This window comes from Equus przewalskii, chromosome X (genome assembly GCF_037783145.1).
Source record: "Equus przewalskii isolate Varuska chromosome X, EquPr2, whole genome shotgun sequence".
Lineage (NCBI taxonomy): Eukaryota > Metazoa > Chordata > Mammalia > Perissodactyla > Equidae > Equus > Equus przewalskii.
In genome coordinates this window covers 65137754-65159575 of record NC_091863.1, presented here as the reverse complement: position 1 = coordinate 65159575, position 21822 = coordinate 65137754, and the positions used below count along the sequence as shown (strand labels likewise).

Here is a 21822-nt window from a genome sequence, read left to right as displayed (position 1 = left end):
AGGAAAGGGCAAGAAATGGTGAGGAGTTTGGGGAGAGAGGGGGGAGAAGCAGTAAAATAGCCAGTGGAAGAGGAATTGGAGCATGGAAAAGGCAGAAAATTTGGGGAAATAAAAACAGTGGGCTTAGCAAATAGATAGGCCTCTAGGGTTGGCTCTAAGATACAGGAGAAGACCTCTAAGTGACTACTTTTCTCACTTTCAGAGAAGGGGCCAGATAAGAAGAGATAGGACTGATTCTACTATCTCTCTCCTGGATTTCTGGTAAGGGTCGAATTTATTTACAGGCATCTTAGTTTCTTCTGGCTGTGATCTACACCTGTACAATCACATTCAGCAAATAGGTTAAAATCGAGCAGAAACAAATAGATGCTGCTCTCAGAGCAATTGACAAATTGACCCGGCATATTGTTGATCCTCTTACCAACTTTCAGACCACTAAGCCGCTGGACTCTGCTTTCTTCCAGAATCAGCCCATGCTTTAACTTAGGCCTGCACATTTGCCCACCGTCTTCTCCTTTCACTTCATGTGGCAGGACATATTAAATAATTAAAATACTGTTGAATGGGAAAGGAACTTAAATTGAATTGAATCCAGGACTTTAGAAAAGGAATTGTCGACTTTAAAAATCCATGGATATATCCTTTTTTTTTTTTCTCAGCGATTGATTTTTGCAAGAACAAGTTTTTATAGTCACACTAACAAGGTCAGGGGTAGTTCTCTTCAAATCTAAGAAGCTTGGATTCCTTCCTACCTTTGATTGGTTACCTTCCTCTTTCCTCCATTGCCCTCTAATCTCAGTGGGTCTTAGACAGTTTTACCCATTATAACCAGGAAATAGTTGTACGTAAACAAGGCCTTTAAATCATGAGAGGAAAAAAATAAAACTTCAGCTATGTAAAATTACTTCTCAAAGTAGTTGCTTCAATATATGAGGACATTTATGAGAAATTTACATTCTTTTAACAGCTGTGATTAAAGAGCTGGAAAGTTTTTCCTGTTTTTTTGTGTATGTAATTTATGATTCAATCAATCAAAACCATTTATTAAAGGCCTACTGTGTGCCAGGCTCTGTTTTAAGTAGGTGCTGTGCCAATTACTACAAGCAAAGCTTTGTGCAGTTATGATTTTAAATGGAGCCACTTGAGAACAAATTTAATTCTTTTCCTGTGATTCTCTTTACACAGGCTATTCTAACATCTGGTCATCATTTCACACCTTCAGCCTTTGACACAGTATGTTCCTACCACTTGGGCCCTACTCTGCCAAATACTTTTTATCTGTTCCCATTTCCCTGGAGAACAGAGATGCCTATAGTTGTTTTTATGAATAAGAAGCATGGTCTACATCAGGTATAGTTTCTAGACACCTCTGGTAGGGAGCAGTTTTGCCATGGCAAGTCTTGCCAAGAGTTAATACCATTTCCCTTGCTGTTCTTATCCCCTATGACCATTGACATGTGATGAGGAGTAGACTACCACAGCAGACTTCTTTCCTGGCATACTATCCAAAGTCCTAAGTTGTATTCTGGGGCAAACTAGCTTGAACTTGAAATAAATATGAAGTAAATTAGCAAGAAGCAGTAGGGAGCATGAAGGGAGGGAGAAAGAAATATTTTGACTACAAGACATCCAGGGCTGAATATGAGTTGGGATGTCCTAATCTTCAAACCAGAAAGTCAATATTTATATTCTGTTTAGGTAGGGCATTTGCCCCAAGATTTAGTTAGACCCGGTATAATACTCCAGAACCCTATACCATGCTTGAGCTTCAATTCCGAACCCTTGCATAGCCCTGCTTGCTCCTCTAAGGTCCCTGTTTTTCTGTATCATGTGAGATGCTGAAAATTGGTACTCCTAGCCTAAGAATTTCAGCCATATTATGGCTTCTGTACTGTGGGGACCCATGTGAGTGTATCAGAGCTTAGGACACTATTCTTAGGTTCAGTTTGTACCCTGTTTTCCCCCTGTGTCTTATCTTTAGACTCCACTTCTGTCCATGCCAGTTAGGATGTCGAGTTACCAAATTCTGCTTGAATGTTAGGACCCTGCTTTGGTATGCGCTTTTGTGCCAAGCCTGGATCTGTAAGCATTAAATTCACTGCCTATTTTAACTCTGTCCATATCCTATTCCTGCTGTTTTAATATGACACCCAGGTCTCTGACCTTAGTTTTTCCCTTTGGATCCATTATACACTTGAGCCCCTTATTCTGTAGGACTTGTCTTCTCCCCTGTGTTGCTTGCGAGACTCATTTTTCAGAGTACTCTTTCTGCCTTACTGGCACACAGAATTGTCTGTGGGAATTGGGGAACCCAGGTACAGGGTCTGGACATCAGGCATGAGACAGTAGCTTCTTGATTTCGAGGCCAACCCCTGCCCTCAGTTAGGAAGCAGACAACACTGATGTAATGTCTATACAGATAGGGTTAAATGAGACATGGCCAAAAACTTGAGAGTTCTGATTTATGATTGGTGGGGCAGAAATTCCTGGAGTTCTGCCACTCCCAGGAGTGTATAAATGGGTAGCACTGAATTAGAATCTTCACAGGTGGTAGAGAGAAGACAGACACCCAAAACGGCCAGCACAGGCTCAGTAGCAGAGGGAAGCAATCAGGTAAGATTTCTGATTGCTATGGATATGGACTAGCCTGAGCCTTTCATTGAATGTATGTGTGTGTATGTGAGCGTGTGTGTGTGTGTATTCTGGGCACTGAGAGCTTAACTCAAATCACAGATCACAGATTTCTCCCCTGGAACTGTATATTGCTCCAGCTTTCTTTCTCCCCTGCCTCACACCTACCACATGGGTAAGTTGTGCCTGAAGAGTTGGTGTTTATAGAAGGCTGGAGTCTTTTCCTGAGGAAGACTGGACCTCTGTAGGTAACACTAGAGCTGATGAACTACATTTAGCTGGCCTCATTAAGGATGGTGCTGGCAAGAGAAGGGAGGGTGAAATCTCCTCTTCCCAGCCCAAGTAGGACTTGGAGGGACTAACCAGGGAGTTGGGAATCCTGTGCCAAAGCTGAGGAGGCCTTGAGGGATACCAGAAGGGTTGACATGAAATCTATTTGGATAATTCCTCACACTTGAACAATGCTTTTTGCTTTGCAAAGTGCTTCCACATCTGTGATTTCATTGGGTTCTTCTAGCACCTCTGTGAGAGGTGGTTAGATTCAATGTTAGAGGTGCAGGAACTTGTTCAATGACACAAAGCGAATCAGTGGAACTAAAAAATCAGGGCCCCTGCTTCCTTTTCCTGTGCCCTCCCACTGGAGTGGGCTGAATGCTTCTAGATGCATGTAAAGGGCCATCTTCTACACACTACATGAGTAGTTTTTCAAGAGTGTTCTTAGAACAGGCATGGGAATCCCAGAGTGAAGGACTAACGTCGTTGGTTTTTCCTGAGGACTGGGACAGCTTTCTTTCAGTAGACTTGAAGAGCTTTCCAGAATTCAACTTTGCTTTCTTTAGTAGCCATTCTCTCCCCTCTTTTTTAACAGATAGTTGCTACTCATTGCTTTCTCAAGTAAGAAAATGTCTATTCCTGCTATTCAAGCTAATAACCTCGCCAGACTCATTGATTTTTCTTCCTGCAGAACACTGGAAATAAATAGGTGGGTCTTACACTCTTGTGAGGACCACTAGGCTGTCTTCTGATCACATCTAGCCACTTGAAGTGTGGTCACTGTTTCTAACGAAGGACACCAGTATTGTCATTCAGAAACAAAGAGCCTCAGAGATTGAGCCGATAATCTCTCTTTGAATCCCGTTCTGGTTGTTAAGGTGAGTTGAAAAATGGGCATTTTTTTCTCCCCAAGTCAGCGGGTAGAGCTGTTCCTAGAATGTGACAAATGTGGCTCATCTCCCTGGGGCTGTAACTTTGAGGTACCCCTGCTGGTAGATAGAAAGTGAGGATGGCATTTCATGAACTGGTGCTAAAAGACCTGAAGTATATATACGCAAACATGTAAACATTTCATTCCTCCTCTGCAGCCACCTCCACCTGCTGCTCCAAGGTACAGCAGCCAGGGGTGGCTTTGTCCCTCCTCTCTTTTATGCATGTGCCCTCAGACTGACATCTAAGTGACTACTCTTCCATTCCCAGATTCCTTGTTATTCTCTGTAACCCAAATGTTGAGAAAGGAAAAACAAGGTGTGATTTCTCTAGGGCTTTTCATGTCCTAGAGATGACCCTACCTTTAGGCAAGTCATTGAGCTCAGACATACCTGGACAGACTACCTACTCACTCTTCTTCTCACTTTATAATTGTGATATGGTTCTTCTGTCTACCCACAACTACAGGAATTGCTCACCTCCTCCCTAGAATCAAGCAACTCCCTGGGTATAGAAGTCAATTTGGTGGCTGCCCTAACTTTGAATTCCTCTAGTTCCTGAGATACGTCACTATTGTTTAAAACTAAATGAAAGCATACAATAATAATATCTGAAAGAATAAGGGACAATTCCAAAAGTGCATTATGCAGATAATCAGATAGCGACTTATACTTTGGAGGAATCTGATTTGTATTACCCCAAATGGGTCTCACGTTACTAAAACACTGAGCGTTGTTGATTGATGATTTAGATATTTGTCTTATCCAAATAAGAATAAATCGATCTTTATTTCACAGACCTTAAAACTTTTTAAAATTGTTACTTGGTGCACAATCCCCTTCCCCAACTCCTAACCCTCCCATCTCTTCCTTAAGGACAGTTTTCTGTCTTCAGTTACATACAATTTGTCAATGTCCTTCTCCAAATGTGCCCCCCTTAAAATATTTACACACTGCATGTGGTATGATCCAGTCAGAGAACGGTGTAACAGCTTGATCTGGACACTGTCCTGTTTTAAATGACATTAACTTTGTTTTAAATTGCATTAGATTTGTCTGTTGGTGGTGCTGTTTTCTGTTTTTGGATTTTGTTTTTCAGCAGCCGCCTTTCACTGCTGGCTTTATTATGCTTATCATCAACAAAAATAACTAAAGGTGGCCACGTTATGCATATTGTTCTTAACTTGTATAACTTGTATAGTTAATTTTATAAACTAAATTAAGATATTTTGCATTACTTACTTCTTACATTTCATGTGGTTAGATTTTACCCATCCTTTCAGATTAGCATCAGACTGATGTGCTCTGCCTTCCAGTTTTGTCGACTTCCAATTTAAAAAGCATTCCTTTTCTATTTTCATTTGAGACCCTGATAACAATATGAATAAAATAGAAGAGCCTTATAATTTTCTACTGTTGTCAACAACGAATTAGTTAATACATTTGGTGGAATGGTTGGTTGCCTAACTATAAATCCTTCTATTACCTCAGGCCACATTTTGTCTGTTCTAACAACAGGGAGATAATATTATGTTCAATTCACATATGCTAGCTATAAGGCATTCATCTGATCTTTCAGGCTATTCACACTATCAAAAAAGGAAATGAGGCTAGTTTGGTCTGACTTATTCTTCATGAAGCCATGCTAGCTTATTGAAGATAAAATGGTCTCTGTCTTGCCAGTTCAAATTATCTGGATTTAACAAAGAGAAATTACCTGCCCTCAGACTTCAGAGCATTTTTACTGTCCTGACCAACCCCAGAAGTGGAACTCAAATTCCAATTGACAGAGCTAATGCTTCAGAAGCAGCCATTTTTAACACAAAACTGACCCAAAAGTCAGTATGATAGACTGAAGTAAAAGCTAGAAAATTGAGAGACTATAACCTTTGTCTGTTACGAAAAAAAAGGAGATGAGCAAGAGAAATATTAGTCTGTCACTTTTTCTATCCATATTAAGCACTCTTGTTTCTTTCTTCTCTGCAGTTTGGGTTAGAGACCAGGCGGAAGTTTAAAGAATATGTACTGATAGGAAGATTGAAGAAGCCTTACAAAGCAAAAAGAAGCAAAAGAATTTAAGGGAGCTGTGGTCTAGTAAAAAGAAAGTAACTTGAGCTCAAAACTTGGATGAAATTTGAGCTCTAGCACATTTTAGCTAAGTGACCTTGGGCAAGTCAATTAATTCTTTTGTTCCCTGGTTTCTGGGGTTTGCATTTTTTTTCCAAGATGGATGGTACTTCATGAAGCTGTTGTGAAGGCTAAATTCCTTTCTTCGCACAATATAAAAGCAAAGAGAAACTGTTCCCAATCGGGACTCACTTTCCTGCTGTTCTATTTTTGGAGACTGTCTTTTTTTGGAAGTTTTAGCTTGCTGTTTGTAAAGTTTCATTGGCAAGATGCACGTGTGAAACTGATCAAGTGTATAGGAATCTCCCTGCCTTTTGTATTGACGCCAAAGCTTGAAAGATAGAGAGCGTTATTAATGATGAGTATTTTACTATTTTTTTCCTTAGAAATGCAAAGTATGTTTTTTTCCTGTAACCTGAATTCCTTATCACTAACTTGGGTTACACAAATCAATATTCTATTTTCAGTTTTGCAAATTGGAAAAACAATGTGTAGCTGAATTGTTTAGATAAATGGTCTCCAACATGGACTGTGCAAAATATGCTATTGGGGTGTGGAAAGACAAACAGTATAACTATTTAGTTACTTTTCACTCATTCTCTTATGTTTTCTACTTTTTATGTAAGTTTTATAATATATATATATAATTAGATTGATACATTAATATAATTGGCCTGCAAATTTTGGGGGCACGTACCCAAAATGTACCGATAAAGTACACAAAGTTTAGAGATCACTGGTTTGGAGGATGATAGAAACAAGATCAGAGAACTTTTGCTGGAAATTCATCATGTCTGAAATCAAATGCTTCCATTTCCCCTATAAATCTGCTCTTTCTCTTGACCTACATTTTTCTGTCAATGTTAGAATCATCCAAGTCGTTCACACTTGGAACTTGGGAGTCATTCTTTGCCTTCTCTCATCCATCACATAAAATTAGTTGCCAAGTCTATAATTTCTGAAACATCTTTTATATCTGCCTCTTCCTTTCTAACTCTACTGCTACCACACTAACTCATGCATTAGTTTTTTTTTTTTTACATGGGTTACTGGAATATTGTAACAGCTTCCTAACTGCCTCCTTTCTCCTGACACAATTTAACTTACAATTTTTTTGTATGTATGAATGTCTTATCCCTACTATTTAGAGTTTCGGCTACTTAGAGGCAAGCAGGCATTGTCAGTGTTTTTTATCTCTTCCTCTATGGTGCCTTGCATGTGGTAGGCACTCAAATGTTTCTAAGTGGACAAAATTAGATTGGGATTTGTTTTCCTGTCTGGAACAGAGAGTTAGGGTTCAGGCTTTGGGGCTTGGAGTTCACATAATTCTTTCCAATTTATACAATCAGGTAAAGTTAGAGTTAATCTGGCAGTCTGAAAAAGCAGTGTTTCCTAAATCCGTATTCAGTATTCTTTTTAGCTACTCTGCAGATGTCACTTTACCTGAGAAAAGTATTTCATGAAGAAAATAAGTATATTGTTGATGAAACGCCACTTCTCTTTCCTAAAATATGCTCACAGGGAGAATTCTCTCTCATTCTTTCTCCTTATCTTTGGAGTCAAAGTTGAATTCTGGGCTATACTTTATTGCCAACTTCCTATGATTACCTGGGTGAATTGTTATAAATTGTATAAGCTTCTATGTTTATAGAAATAATCAGGCCTACTTCCCTCGTCCCTTTCCTCACCTTCCTCCAGCTACCTCATAGAGATGGGAGAAATGTGATCCTACATCCGATATGACTTAAGATTATTAGAAGAAAAACTCATTATAAATTCAGAGCAATGTGATAAAGTTGCCTCTTGGGAAAAAAGGGAATGAAAATAAGATCAAACTGGCTCATCCCTATGTAATTATGGAATTGTGTTGTTAGCTTGTTCAAAGACCTTCATAAATGGTGTATATCTAGTAGTCTTGATGCAAAGGACTTACTGAATTAATAGCTAGCAATGCTTATATTCTTTCCTATGTATGTTACAAATACACTTGTTGAATTTTGCCCTTCGTCTTTCCACCTATCCAGCCACCAACTCTAGCATTTCCCTTTGAGTTTCCCATGAAAATTCCAATAAGTTTCTGTTTGGTATTTAGAATATAAACCATGTAGTTACTATAAATCTCCCTTTTTTTCATTTTAAGCACCAATTCACTAACATAAAATTTATTTAACATATTAAATATATACATCATTCATTTCTAGCTGTGCATTTCAAGCTCCAAGACTTCTTCCTTTTGTTTTTATCAGATTGTTTTAACACCAAAGAAACTCAGCACTCAATGATGATACTGGCATCAGTGACTTATCCTTGCTTCAGACTGATTATAGCCAACTCCTTTAGGTCCTCATGACAAACACGCTGCTGACATCACCATTGATTGCTCTGTTTCTCCCATGCCAAAGCAATCTGTTAAATCAGTGCAAAATTGATTTTTGTAACTTGAAGCTACAAGGATACAATTGGTTTCTAAGCTGCCACATCAATCAGATATTTAAAAAATTATTAGTGAGCCTGCGTGTAATTCATGGATGTGCCCACCCATGTGATTAGATGATGTGTTCTCTCTGTCTACACACATTTTTTCCTTGAGCGTCACGTAATATGTGCAGAATAAAAAAATTCAGAGAGATGTACCATACCGTATAGGCTACTTCATTTAGGTTACTTATGAATCATCTCAGAGCAGTTACTGTAGCAAATTTCTAAGCAATACTCGACTGTTGAAGAAGGTATGCTCTTTCAGTTATTTCAAGTTGATAAAATCCCAGAGACATTTTCTTGAGCAGGTTCTAATTTGGTAAATTAAATTTTGTTGTAAATCTACTGCTTTCAGTAGTTCCAGTTGAATAAGGTATTATTCTCTGGAGTAATTAGGGCCTCGACAATTATCGCCATTCCACACTTCCTATAGAAGTTTATTATAACGGGTTGCCTGAGCTTTAACTCTGTCAAATGTACTCCAGAATTAGCTTTGTTACAAAGATGTACGAACAAATTTCTACAAGTGTCATGTTTGTCAAGAGGTTTTAGGCTCTGGAGAGTACAAATAACTTCATAGTATTGAGGAGAATGGGATTTTGGTTACTTTTCAGTACTGAGATTTTATGAAACTGTCATGCATGTTGCAAATAGAAATTTATTGCTTTGTAGGGATATTCCGTGTGTGTATAAAGAGAGAATTGGAAAGATTTATATGATGGCAAACAAACGAAAAATTTCAGACAACTAGAGAGTGAAGTTAATTTATTCAGAAGTTTGAATCTCAAAACCTTATGAGAGCAGACCTAGCTTGTGTGGCTGGTTTCGGAAAACACTAAACTAAAAGAACTAATGAAAGGCAAGTAAGTAAGTTGGTCCTGACTGATATTCCATCCTCCTGGCTTCCTAGTGATTTCTGCATGGGTTCTTAATGAAAGAGACCTTTTTATAAGGGTCCAATACTACATGTTATTTTAAGATCAGCTATACTCATTGACCGTATGGTCACAAGGAGAGGGAATGCTTTAGTTCTGCCCCTCTACCTATTGTTCATGCTCAAGGAGGAGTCTCTTCTCTCATCCGTAGTCTAAGAATTAATTTTATAAAACTAATGAATTATCAGTTAGGAATTAATTTTATAAAAATGACATATTACATGTAAGGTATTTTCGTATAAGCTATAGCTATAATTCATCCCCAGTACAATCCCTATTTCACAGTTGAAAGAAGTAAAGCTTACATATTTCAAGTCACTCATTCAGGGTCACAAATTAATAAAAGGCAGAATTAGTATAGGATCCCTGGGTCCCCTTGAATTAGTAATAATGAGAATGGAAAAATTTACCTCTACCTGGACCCAAAAACAAGAACTCAAGGAGAAGCCATCGCGTAAGTGATGCTCTTCGTTTGTTGCTAATCTGGTTATGGAAATTCTTCATAACATGAACTCAGTTGCCCAATCTTCTTACAGTGATTTGCTTTTGGACTAGAAATATCCTGATAACTTGAAATAGCATCTATAAATGCCACCTTGCAGATTGTCACTGGGACGTGATCTATAACCAGGGTTTATCAACCCTCTCTAGTTACCGAGCTGATGCCTGGAAATTTCTCTCCATTTGCCAAAGCTACATTGTTAATTATTTGTTTTATATAAGTTTTAAAAATGTATCTATTGAGAGCCAACTGTGGAACAGCAGAGTGAGAGTCACTTGGAATCTGAAGGTCAGTTTTCATGTTCTCGCTCTCGCTCTCTTGCTGTGACCTTGGACAAGCTACCTGCCTAGGGGAAACCAATCTTAAATGGGTGGTTGTGATAATTAACAGAGTTGATGTTCGCAAAAGACTTTGTAAACTGTGAAAATACTATATAAAGTTTAGATAGTAAGCTTAATAGCTACATCTGAATATTTCACTATCTTAGAGGGTTTGCTTAATGGCCAAATTCTTTGTCTCTTGTCCAAACTTCATTGGTTTGTTGCTACGGTTCCTTCTCAATGCATCTTATGGTGATGATCAAAAGCAGCCATAGAATTCTTTTATCAGCTTTGTTTGAGAGCTAATTGCTGGTGAATCAAATGTGGTGAGGTATTGCCTCTTGTTTTAAACCAACCTATTGTTTCTCATATCTCAGTCTCTCTTAATTTTCTGGTGAATCTTGGGACCTTTACTCTTATTTTGACCAAATATAATTTAAGGATTGCCATACATATTTCTAAGTTAAATGTGTGCCTCAATTACTCTATGTTTTGAAAACAAAATGACATCTTTTAGTTTTTCTAAAGGACATATAGTGTTTTATTTTTTATGAATTTCCAAAGAATTTGATCTGAGTGTTGTTTTTAATGACCATCACTATCCTAAATCACCAAAACCTTCAGTTTCACTAAGCAAGCTATCTGTTTTTAGCCTTAAGATAATTCAATGTAACTTTCCATTTAAAACCTTGGCTAAACCAATGTAACAGTGAAATTCAGTTTTCAAGGCTGATTTTACTATTAGGGTGTTATAGTATAATCAAGGAACAAATGAACTATCTCCTACTCTTCATTTTAGTGGTATAAAGCCAGTCAATTTTCCCAACACTCTTATATAGATTATAATCATACTGGCTCTAAAAGGTTTATGTCAAGTATGACAATTTGGGGGCAATTTAAATTTTCAATCTTAATTATTCCTCTTCTCTGTCTTCATGTGAAAAGCCTATGGTTCAATTACAGCTTTAAGGTGCAACATATGTATTTTGTCACTAGTAATCTGACCGTTCTGTCTGTTTTGTCCATTCCTAAACTGGGCAGTTAAGTGTCACCAAAGGAAGCTGAGATTCTTTATAAACCTCTATCACATTTTCAAATGATTACTAGTATCCTTACATCCTAAACTCCATCCTCACCCTTATCAGTTTCCCTCTCAGTAGTCCTTACATTGACGTTGTCAAGTAGACATTTGTATACAAGAGCCTTTTTTTTGCTCTCCACCTCAAATCCTAATTTCTTCACTCTATCATTTTTACAGTCTCTTCTATCTATCGAATAAGTGTCTTTCCTTTATGTACAGTGCTAACCCCTATACCCACGTCCTTAATTCTACTCTTATTCTGCCTTTACAGGAATTTTGGTTCATCTATTATCCAGGTCTATAGACAGAACCAACTTTTGGCCCAATAACAAATAAAGTAAGCAAACTTTTCTTCCTCTTTATTTTAGTATCTTCTCCTGCTGCAGTCTTGCCCTAGGAGTCCTCTCCATCACTCTCTTAACTAGTGATCATAGAATATTTGCGAATATAGCTGATAAAGTAGTGTGGTGTTAATTACTAATAATTACAAAAAGATCGGCCCTTGACCTTCTTTGGGAATAATTACACTTTAATTTGGGATGAAGGAAGTGCTGAAATCTACCAGCTTTGAAACTGTTAAATTAATGAATCCCTAAGGATGGAATTTTAACCATTAGTTAAGAAGATAGTTGGGGACATATGCCTTTCCCAATGTCTCTTAAATCACACTAGATAGGTAAGTGCCGATTTTAGCTACGTTAAAATCAGCCTTGTTCACCATTTAAAATGTTATTCTTGACACAGTCTGAGAGGATATTCTCTATAATTATTTGGTAGATGGTAAATGTCCACATAGTGAAATTTAAAGCAGTGTTGTCTAGTGCTGGTTTTACAATATTAACAAGAAATATTTTGCAATAGCTGTGGGTATTGGCATGAGCATCTTGTGTTAAAAATTATGCAGCAGTTCAGAGCCCAGTACTTTCAGATGGCTAATGAGTTTGGATAGCAAACTTTTGTTCAGATAGTCTAGTGAGTAACATCTGAATAATTATCTGTTAAATAATTTCCCATTTTGTTTAAAGCATGTTGCTTCAGTACCATGATATTTTTTTGTTTCCCAAATGCTTGCTTAAAATTCCAAAATCTTATAATCGAGTGCCCATCCTCCTAATATTCAACTTGGAGCAGTTGGAATCAGGATAGCTTTTATTTTGGTTTTTCTGGAAATCCTTATTGGGCCAACCGTGTGAATACTTTTTTAAACAGGTGACTTGACCTCCCCTTCTGCCCACCTCAGCTCCTGCTTTTTGATACTGGATCTCGTGTAAAATCCCAATTTTCATTAAAAAAAATTAGTCTAGGTTATTCATTAACATTTCTTGTATACACTGCTGTGACGTCGATAATCTCTACTATTATGAGACAGTTATCTATTTGTGGCCTTTAGGCTAGGCTGTTCATTCCTCTTTACCAGCATAAAGTTTAAATAAATACTTAAACAAGGAATAAGTAGAGTTTAAAATAAATCCACTGTGCTTTCCTTGAAATACTTTTAATACTTGACAAAATCAATGATATGCAACTTTTGGAGGAGAGCATCACTGGAATTCTGTCCAGTTGAGCTTCAGTAACTTTAAATAGTTTCATGATAACATTAAGGTGGTTTTCTATTATGTCAAACATTTATAGATTCCTTCATTCACAGGCATCACTTGCTCTTTCTTTGTCTTCTTTCATTATTGCAAGCAATAGCTTCATCTTCTGATTCATTAGCTTAAGGGGCTCCTTCCTTTACTATTTGATTAAGTCCCCATTCTTCTGCAACCTCCTGTTTAATGGCATTGATTTTTAGCTGTAGTTAGCATGTTTTCTTCCACAATAGCCTGCTGCCAATCTGCAACATTTTATTCATTTTACCTACTTTCCTTTTCTGAATGAGGATACAAAGAAGGGGAGTGAGGAGAGCTGTGGGGATCCATTGTTGGCCTATGCTTTGTTTTTTCAAAAGTTTCCAGTCGAGTGACTTAAACAGAATAGCATAATTCCATTCCTCTTGCCTATTTAAGGCGAGTCCTGGGAAATGTGACTGGGTGATTGGTTGACTTGTATTTCAACCAATCACCCACTATTTCCCAAACTTCTCTGAGACTATTGTCTTGGTGGCTCTTGAAATCTTTTGTGTGCCTAATCACCGGGTATTAACAGTCATTCCACTGTCCACAATTTGAGACTGTCTTTTGGCGAAAGCAACAACTTCACTTTTGCTTTGCTTCTTCTTATTTTTATTTTTATTTATTTATTCTTTTGGTGAAGAAGATTGTCCCTGAGCTAACATCTGTTGCAAATCTTCCTCTTTTTTTGCTTGAGGAAGATTGTCCCTGAGCTAACATCTGTGCCAGTCTTCTTCTATTTTATATGTGGGATGCCACCACAGCATGGCTTGATGAGTGGTGTGTAGGTCGGCACCTGGGACCCAAACCAGCAAACCCCAGCCCACCAAAGTGGAGCATGCAAACTTAACCACTATGCCACTGGGCTGGCCCCACCTTTTCTTATTTTGGTCACAGTAATCAAGACCTCCACAAATGAGACTTCAATATATTAATTTTATTTTCTCTCTTTTGGGATTGTCAAATCATCTTAAAAGGAATATAATGGCAACCATCTCTTGATGAGGAGTCACTTGTATTTAACTAAAGTTTTGTGATTATTACAGGCATGCAGGGGAGTATGAGTTGCTAAGTTAAGGGAGTAGTTACCCCTGAACCAGATTTTTGCATGCAACCTCCCTCCACTGGGCCTCTCTGTAAGCCTTAGAGAGGAACATGTGATTGGGGAAGCTGACCTACATGTCAACCTTTCAACACTTGATCTACATGGCTTGGAGACCACCCAGGTAAGACTTTGAGATCTACTGTAGATCATTATCTAGTTGCTGGGGACAGCTGACCAAGGCTGTTTGGACTATAAGATGTCATATTTTGACAGAATTGTTATTATTAGTATTATTAATGACTAAGAATCCCACTAAGAAAGGAAAAGCAGAAGGAAAAAGTCATAGGGGAATAAAAAAGGGCATACTACTCATTCTGATTGATGATGAGAGAAGGAAGGTATGGCCCCCTATAAATGATGACTAAGATAATATCTCCAAAAACTTTTATCATTCACTTCCTAACCTGGGGCTCAACCAAAACTTATCTTGAAAAAAATATTAAGAAGTTCTTTAAAAGATTATCTTTGCTTTCGTTTGCCTAGATTGAGTGTGTCAGCAAAGGAGTCATGAAACTCGTGAGTGGTAAACCATCAAAGCTTTAAATTACAGATCATAAAATGGATTAAAATGATAAGAGGGTTTCAAAAGTGGGAAGAAAAAACTTGAGATAGGGATTGTTGCAGAAAATGTAAAAATAAATAATAAGGATTTCAAGAACAAAGAAGAGAATGATGGTCTATAGGGGAAATAGAGATAGAGATTTATTGCCAGAGGAGTTAGAGATGTCTAAAAAAATTATACAGACACACACACACACACAATATTTATTACCAAAAATAGAGGGAAGGAAATAAAATATTGATGTTTCCTCCCTACCTACCCCTCCTCCCCAAAATAATTTTTTTTTCTTGAAGAAAGGAGGAGAAAATATGTTTATTCAAAAAGAGAAAAAAAGGAAATGAAGTATCTCCATGAAAGCTGTCAGAGTTCGGGGACTATAGACTAGACTGTAAAGGGAATTTGCAATCACTTCTTTGAATGAGAATACATTAAAATTGAAAATCGAGCAAGGAAGGGAGATATTAAAACTAAAGGACAGAGGATGAGGTGAGTGGAAAACAATGGTAGCTGGCATATCATGTGGCAACACCATTTGGGGGGAGAGTGAGCAGGGGGAGAAGAATTAACAGCTTCAAAGTTATTGTGAGATGAGATGGATTTTTGAGACATCTGAAATTTTGGGGCTCAACCCAAAACTTTATACTACTAAAAAGCTGATTAAAATTAACTACCTCTGAGGTTTTGAGCTCTTGGTTTGGGCTCACAAAAGAAGTAAATTCTCAATTGGAGTCTTATTTAGCAGCAATCTACCCACCCCCACAGTATTCACTTAGCAGAGCAGAGGAAGCACTGAACGTGGATTGAGTAGCTCAAGTTTTCTAATGATTCAACCCAATGCTAATGAAAATGTGTTTCTTTTTATGACTGCCTTAAGTGATGAATAATGAACTGCCTTATCTACCTCTCTCTATAGCTTCATACCTGGTTATAGTAAACTGTGCTTTTAGAAACATTCAGAAATGAGGGATTCTGTTTTGTGGACTGCTTTATCCTCAGGTCCTTTTATTATTGGTGCTTCACAAATATAAGTCGTTTGATTTTTCCCACAGCTCTAGAGGGTAGACTTTGTAATTCGAGAAGACAAAGCTAGAGGGGCAAAATGGCAGTGTGAGGATTCAGTTTGGAGCTTGTGATTCCCTTTGAAAATTGACACTTTTGTCAACAAGTATTTATTGAATACATAAGGCAGATTGAACTTTTTAAAAAGTGTGTAATTAAGATGTGGAACACTTTCTTCTTTTGCCAGTTTATAGAGTTTGAAGTAGCAGGTACAGTGCAGTTAAGAGATTTTTTTTATTACTCTTTTTTTCTATTTCTCAAGTAGAAGAAAGGAGGGAGGCGGTAGTAGCTGTGAGTGAACCAAGTGTCTCTATTTTTAACCTAGTATTTCTTCTGGTGCCTCTCTGCTTCTCACTTCAGAGTCCACCCTTTAAGTCAGCCCAGGGACTACAGTCATGGAAACAATAAATAAAATCTACGAACCAATTAAACATTATATGTATCCTCCAAACAACTGTTCCTTCTAAAACCACAGCAGTTTCTCCTAGGCTGGATACTCAAAGCCTCCCACTGAAAGGAAAGCCTGAATCTCATCCATTATCCAAATAAAGAAACACTTGGAATACATATTTGTGTATGCACTGAGCTTATTGAGATTAAAGTTTGAGCCAAGCAATTTGCATGTTTTGCAAAGTATTTGTCAAATCAGAGCTTGAACTGGATTCCTAATGTTGATTGCAAATCTAAGAGATTTTACTAATTGTGGGAAGATTTCTTAAAGGTAGACAATAGCATTTGCCTTCATAGCCATAATCTTCCCCAGGAATGTTGAATAGGTTACTAATTTTAAAGAATATTTGGATTTAAATTGGTACATGCATCAGTAAATGATTCCATATAGCCTGAGTTTGTATATACCGTTCAGAGGTATAAAACATTATTTGTGTGCATTAGCATTTTCATTTTTACTGCAGCGATACAGTTTCCGTGTGCTAAGAAATGCTGCTGTAAAATAGACTCCAGATCTCAGGTAAAAACCCATGGCTGGCTTTTAAGAAGGTGCTCAATTAAATACAAATGTCAACTAAAAGCCAAAGGAAATATGCTTCATTATCTCCATTTGTTCACACTCTCCCAAGAAAATTGATACCTTCTGCTTCTTCCATGTGATTACTTACTGCAATTTCTGATGCAGTGCTTGGTCAGTAATTAGGCAGATGGGCAGGAAGGGTTCTAGTACCTCTAGCTGACTCTGATGACTCTAGAAAAAACAAGTAGCATTGGTTACAGCAGCTGCAAAGAATGACCATTTAGTTTCTGACAATGTGGACTGTGAATGAAAGTGTAGGTGTGAATATGAGGGATAAAAGAGACCCAGAAACAGAAAGGGAGATGGAGAGCTAATAGTGATTCATGGCAAGTATAAAAACAGAGGTAATTTTAAAAGCAATGGATGACAGTCTATAAAATAAGCCCATTTAACTCATCACTAAGGAGAAATTGTGCCTAATGCTACCAAATATTTTTCCTTCAAAAACCCTTTGGATGATTTGTGTGACTTTTCATTGTAGAATTTCTATGATAGGTGTTACACGAACCAGAGCTTAAGCTAGGAAAATCTGAGGTGAGGTAATAAGAAAATAAATTAAAAACTTTTCCAAACTACGATTTGAGTTAATAACATCAAGGGTAAAATGGATTTTCTTCACTGGAAATAAACAAAAAGAGCTTTCAGAATTGTGTTTATGGGAAATAATTAAACATACTTTAAAGTTTAGTGCTTTCAATTGAGCATATGAGCAGTTTTCAAATGGGTTTAGATTTATCCATGGTATTAACATTTTAAAATGCCATCCCTAGCATATAAGTAAGTCACAGAGTGTAGACTAATGATTTGATTAGTGTAGTCGTTAATGGATCCCTGCAAGGCCCGGCTAGGCACTTCCCCCTTTGGCCTTTCCTTGCAATGTACAAGCACTAATTGGGTATTGCCAGGAGTATGGGATTGAAAGGGACACTGAACCCAAGGTGTCCATTTGCCCCTAAGTGCTGGTTTACTTATTCTTTCAGTTTATAAAAAGAGCCTATTGCAGAGGCCTCTTGAGTATATATACATAATTAATAACATAGGCCTCTTTGTCCAGGCACTTAAGCACTTGCCAAACAGGGGGAATCACAATATTAAGGCGGGGAAGAAAGGGAGATGTCCCCAGGCAACGTTTGATAAATAATAGTGGTCCTTTACTTTCACTGATTGTATCTGATAGGCAATGGGATTTGACAGGCAGGAATAAAAAGGAATGTGTATGCTATCAATCTGCTATAGAAGCTCAAGGGATTCTGGTAGGCATCTGCAGAATGACTTAAGGGGTACTAGAGAAGGCCACAAGTCTATCTCTCGAAAGTCTTTCATAGTGCCTGAAAGTGTCACACTTTGGAGTTAAGAAGGTGTGGAAGACTCTTATCAGTCCTAATTTGCTACCTCAGAGCAGAAACTCATTAGGCTTTTATAATCTATTAATGTCTTAACATGGGTTATTTTCACAGATCCGTTTCAATCTCCTAGCAAGTCTTTAAGAGGAAAAAACACACTATAGGTGAGGGTTCTTAGTGATGAATAGAAAGAGAAAGATCCAGAGCATAGATGGCTACTCCAGCTAAACAGGTTTGGGTGGAGAACTTGGGCATTTGAGGGGATAACAGAAAGACAAGGAAGGCCTAGGCATTGTATGGGCAGTGGCTGGAAGAGAAGAAGTAGAGAAAGAAGACATAAGTAGAAGGGCAAAAAAGCTTCTTTCCCACTTTTACAGCTTTGCTGAGCACCCTAGCCTTGTATAATGCACTCTCCTCTGTCTATGGCATCTATTTCTTTCAGAGCCTTTCATGAGCAGAAGATGGCCATGGTAGTAAAAGGAGACATTTAATAACCACAAGCCACCTCTTCTACTTTCCTGGTCTTTTTCTTTTCAGGGTCACAGATAGGGAAGAAAGATATAAAACAGCTTGACTCACAGGAGGCTAGGACATTGTCCTTCCCTGTGGACATTGAATGTAAAGCTGAGGTGAAAAGTCTTGAGAAAGAGTGGAGTATAACATCAATTAATTGGAAACAATTTTGTCAAAATTTTTGAGTTGGTTAACATACTTCTTTGTGAAGAGCCACATGTAAGAGTGTGGAGTGACGAGAAACTCTTTTCTCTCTATGGTGTAGGTGGCTATTAAAGTGAGGAAAAAAATATCAACTTCAACCCAGTAAAATAAGACTGTAGGAAATCAATCAGCTTGCAGAAATCTCTTATTATTAACCTTCAAAATATTGCCTTCACATGGAATCTGGCTATAAAGACGAGTGTCATTGATAAAGAACTAGAAATCGTATACCATGAGTAATTCATTAGTGTTTTTTAACCCCTGAACACCTTTATTTTCAGGCATGAATTAATAGGGAAAAAAAATTGCCTTTGTGTGGTCCTGAATAGAGGGTTGGAAAAAACAAATGCATTCATGACATTTTGTTAAAACCAGGTTCTCATTCTCTAAGCTGAATATCTCTTTTATTACTAAAAGATGGGTCTTTAGTTCATTTGCTGTTTGGAAATAGCATTCTATTTGGTTTAAGATTTAGAAAAGCTGAGGGACTCTCTTGAAAATGGACCCAAATAATCAATAAGGTGGAGAGTAGGCCCTGACACAATTAAGGCTACTCTGTGGGGAGTAGAGAAGGAGAAGGAATAATATAATTGCTGTCTGCAAGAAAAGGAAATGCTGGTCACTTGTCTTCTATGACCATGAAATAGTTTGAAGAGGGAAAAAAAAAAACAGCTAAATATTAAAGCAGGACAGATTATGGTGGGCCAAAAACAAGTTTTTCAGTATTAGGTTAAAAAAAAATGTCCATGGAAATGAAAACTATGTGAAAAAGTGTGGGGAGTCTCTGAGTTCTTGAGAAGTAATAATCATGGACTTGCAGGAATTTGCTATAATATTCTTCATAACTTTTTCTTATAAAGGTATTTTTAAATAATCAAAAAAGAATAATATCATTGTACGAGATTACTCTATTTTTAAAATGTACCTGTATTTCCCAATAATCCTACAATGAACACTATATTTTTTACAATCAGATAAAAAGTGATTAAAAAGTGTTAATGATGAGAGATGAAGGAATTACCTCTATTTATTATAGAGTGGACACCTATATTTTCCTACCAAAACCTCTTTTATATTTTTCTCTAGTTTTTCTTTCTGTCTTCCTTCTTCATTCTGCTAAGAATTTAAATATTTATTTGATAACCAGTTTTAGGTACCAATGTACTGTATTAAGTAAATAGATACAAATATGACTAAAGCACAGCCTCTATCTTCACATTACTTACAGTCTTATGGGAGACACAGAGTAGTGAATGAAACAATGGGGTAATTAGCACAGCAGAGTTATGAATAGGCTGTTATAGGACTTCAGAGAAGTGAAGTCCTGGAAGAATGTTTAATATCAAATCTGCAAGAGTCAATCTGAGTGAGACATATAGGAAATGTCCTAGGTAAAGAAGAAGCAGCGAGAACATTTTAGGCACAGGAAGCACTGTTTGCAAAAGCACAGAGTTGTGAAAGGGCTGACCATGTCTAGGGAATGGTGAAAAGTTCAGTGAAGAAGGAGAAGTCAAGGTTAACATCTAGATTTCTGGGAAGAATAACAAGGTAGTTAGAGCGGCCATTTACTGAGAATGGAAATAAAAGGAGAGGAGCAGTTCTAGGATTTTGGGTTTGGAGGTGGAGATTCCTAAATTCAGTTTGCGATATTTTGAATTAGAGTAGCTAAGGGAAGTTCAAGTGGAGAAATCAAACAGTTTAGAAGGGAGATCTGGATTGAAGATGAAATTTGTGACATATTAGCATATAGAAATAAGATCACAAGGAGAAGAGAGTGTAAAATGAGAAAAGTCAAGGGCTGACGGGAGAACACTGAGGAATATCAATACTCATGGGAATTTCGAAGGAAGTAGGTTTCCAAAAAGTACAATGAAAAAGTAGCTACACAGATAAGAGGAAAAGCAGGATCGCGTCTTAGAAATCAAAAGAAGAGGCATTTAAGTAAGAGGGAGATGGCAGTGTAACCATGGGATTTAGCAATAAATTGGCCACTGTTGACTGTGGCAATTCCAATGAATCAGTGGAGTGAAAATAAGATTATAGTAAGTTGAAGAGTGAATAATAGGTGTGGACATTGAACCAATGAATGTAGACAACTCATTAAAGATACCTGGCTATTATGCAGAAGCGGGTAATATTGCAATAACTAGAAAGGGGCATCGATTAAAAGGAGCCATGTTTGTTTGTTTGTTTGTTTTTTAAAATAGAGACTTAAGCATGTTTTAATGCTGTTGGGGAGAACTAGCAGAGAGGGAAAGGTTAAAGATACAGGAGAGAGAGAGAGAGAGAAAGAGAGAGTGAGTTTGGGATGGAGGAGTTGATGGAGTGGCAACCCTGAGACATGAAGAAGCAGTAAGATCAAGAGCATATATTATGTGGCAATATTAGTCTTATACCAAAGGTGGGTCACCTCTTCCATTGTACAGGAGGGAAAGAGGAGAGACTGATTGCAGAGTAGGTATGTTCATAGTTAGCATTGCAGAAAATTTGAGGGGTTCTCCTGTGATGGTTTTTAATTTCTCCACATAGCAAGAGGTGAGATTCGTCTGAAGAGACTAGAAGGCAGGGGAGTGGTCATGGTAAGAGAGTAGAGAACATTTGAAATAGCGGCTAAAAGAGAGCGAGATGGGAGGATGACTGGGTGGCACCGAAACCAAGTTGAAGTTAGAGAACAAGAATTTGCGTTAGGTAAATTTGTAATTTTCTCCAACAAATTTCAGGAATTTAATATAGTAGGGCCAAAGAGGTAGATATTTGGATTGATATATCTTTTGGAATTTATCATGTGTATGCTACATAAGGACAATGAATAAGAAAGGTGAGGAAATTGACAACAGAATAATTGAAGTGATAGATAATAGGATGTAGCCTGGATAGAGCAGTTAAAACAGGGATAGTCTCTTGACTATTTTATTTTTCCCCTGATTGTGCTTCCGAGGGGGTTGTTCCAAGAAAGCAGGCAGGCAGTAAAATTACATAGTTTTTGGGTTCTTGAAATATGTCAAAACACTAGTAACCTTGATTGCATAGCAGGGGCACTAGATATGTTATATGTAGTCTTATCAGAGGGGCAAAGATAGAAATTGTGTATGGAAGGGAATAAATGTTAAATCTAAA

General features: G+C 37.5%; 1 protein-coding gene across 4 annotated transcripts in view; it reads left to right on the top strand.

The window, feature by feature from the left end:
- Positions 1–2520: 2520 nt before the first annotated feature.
- The window catches only part of RPS6KA6 (ribosomal protein S6 kinase A6), a 170242-nt gene continuing 150940 nt past the window's right edge, over positions 2521–21822 (top strand). The window contains exons 1-4 of one of the 4 annotated variants that reach the window (XM_070606604.1): positions 2543–2613; positions 3596–3782; positions 11548–11613; positions 13936–14115. The gene's annotated coding sequence lies outside the window, so the exon portion shown is untranslated. Of the gene's footprint in view, positions 2614–3595; positions 3783–11547; positions 11614–13935; positions 14116–21822 lie in introns of all 4 variants that reach the window. The other 3 variants (XM_070606605.1, XM_070606603.1, XM_070606602.1) reach the window with 3 other exon arrangements.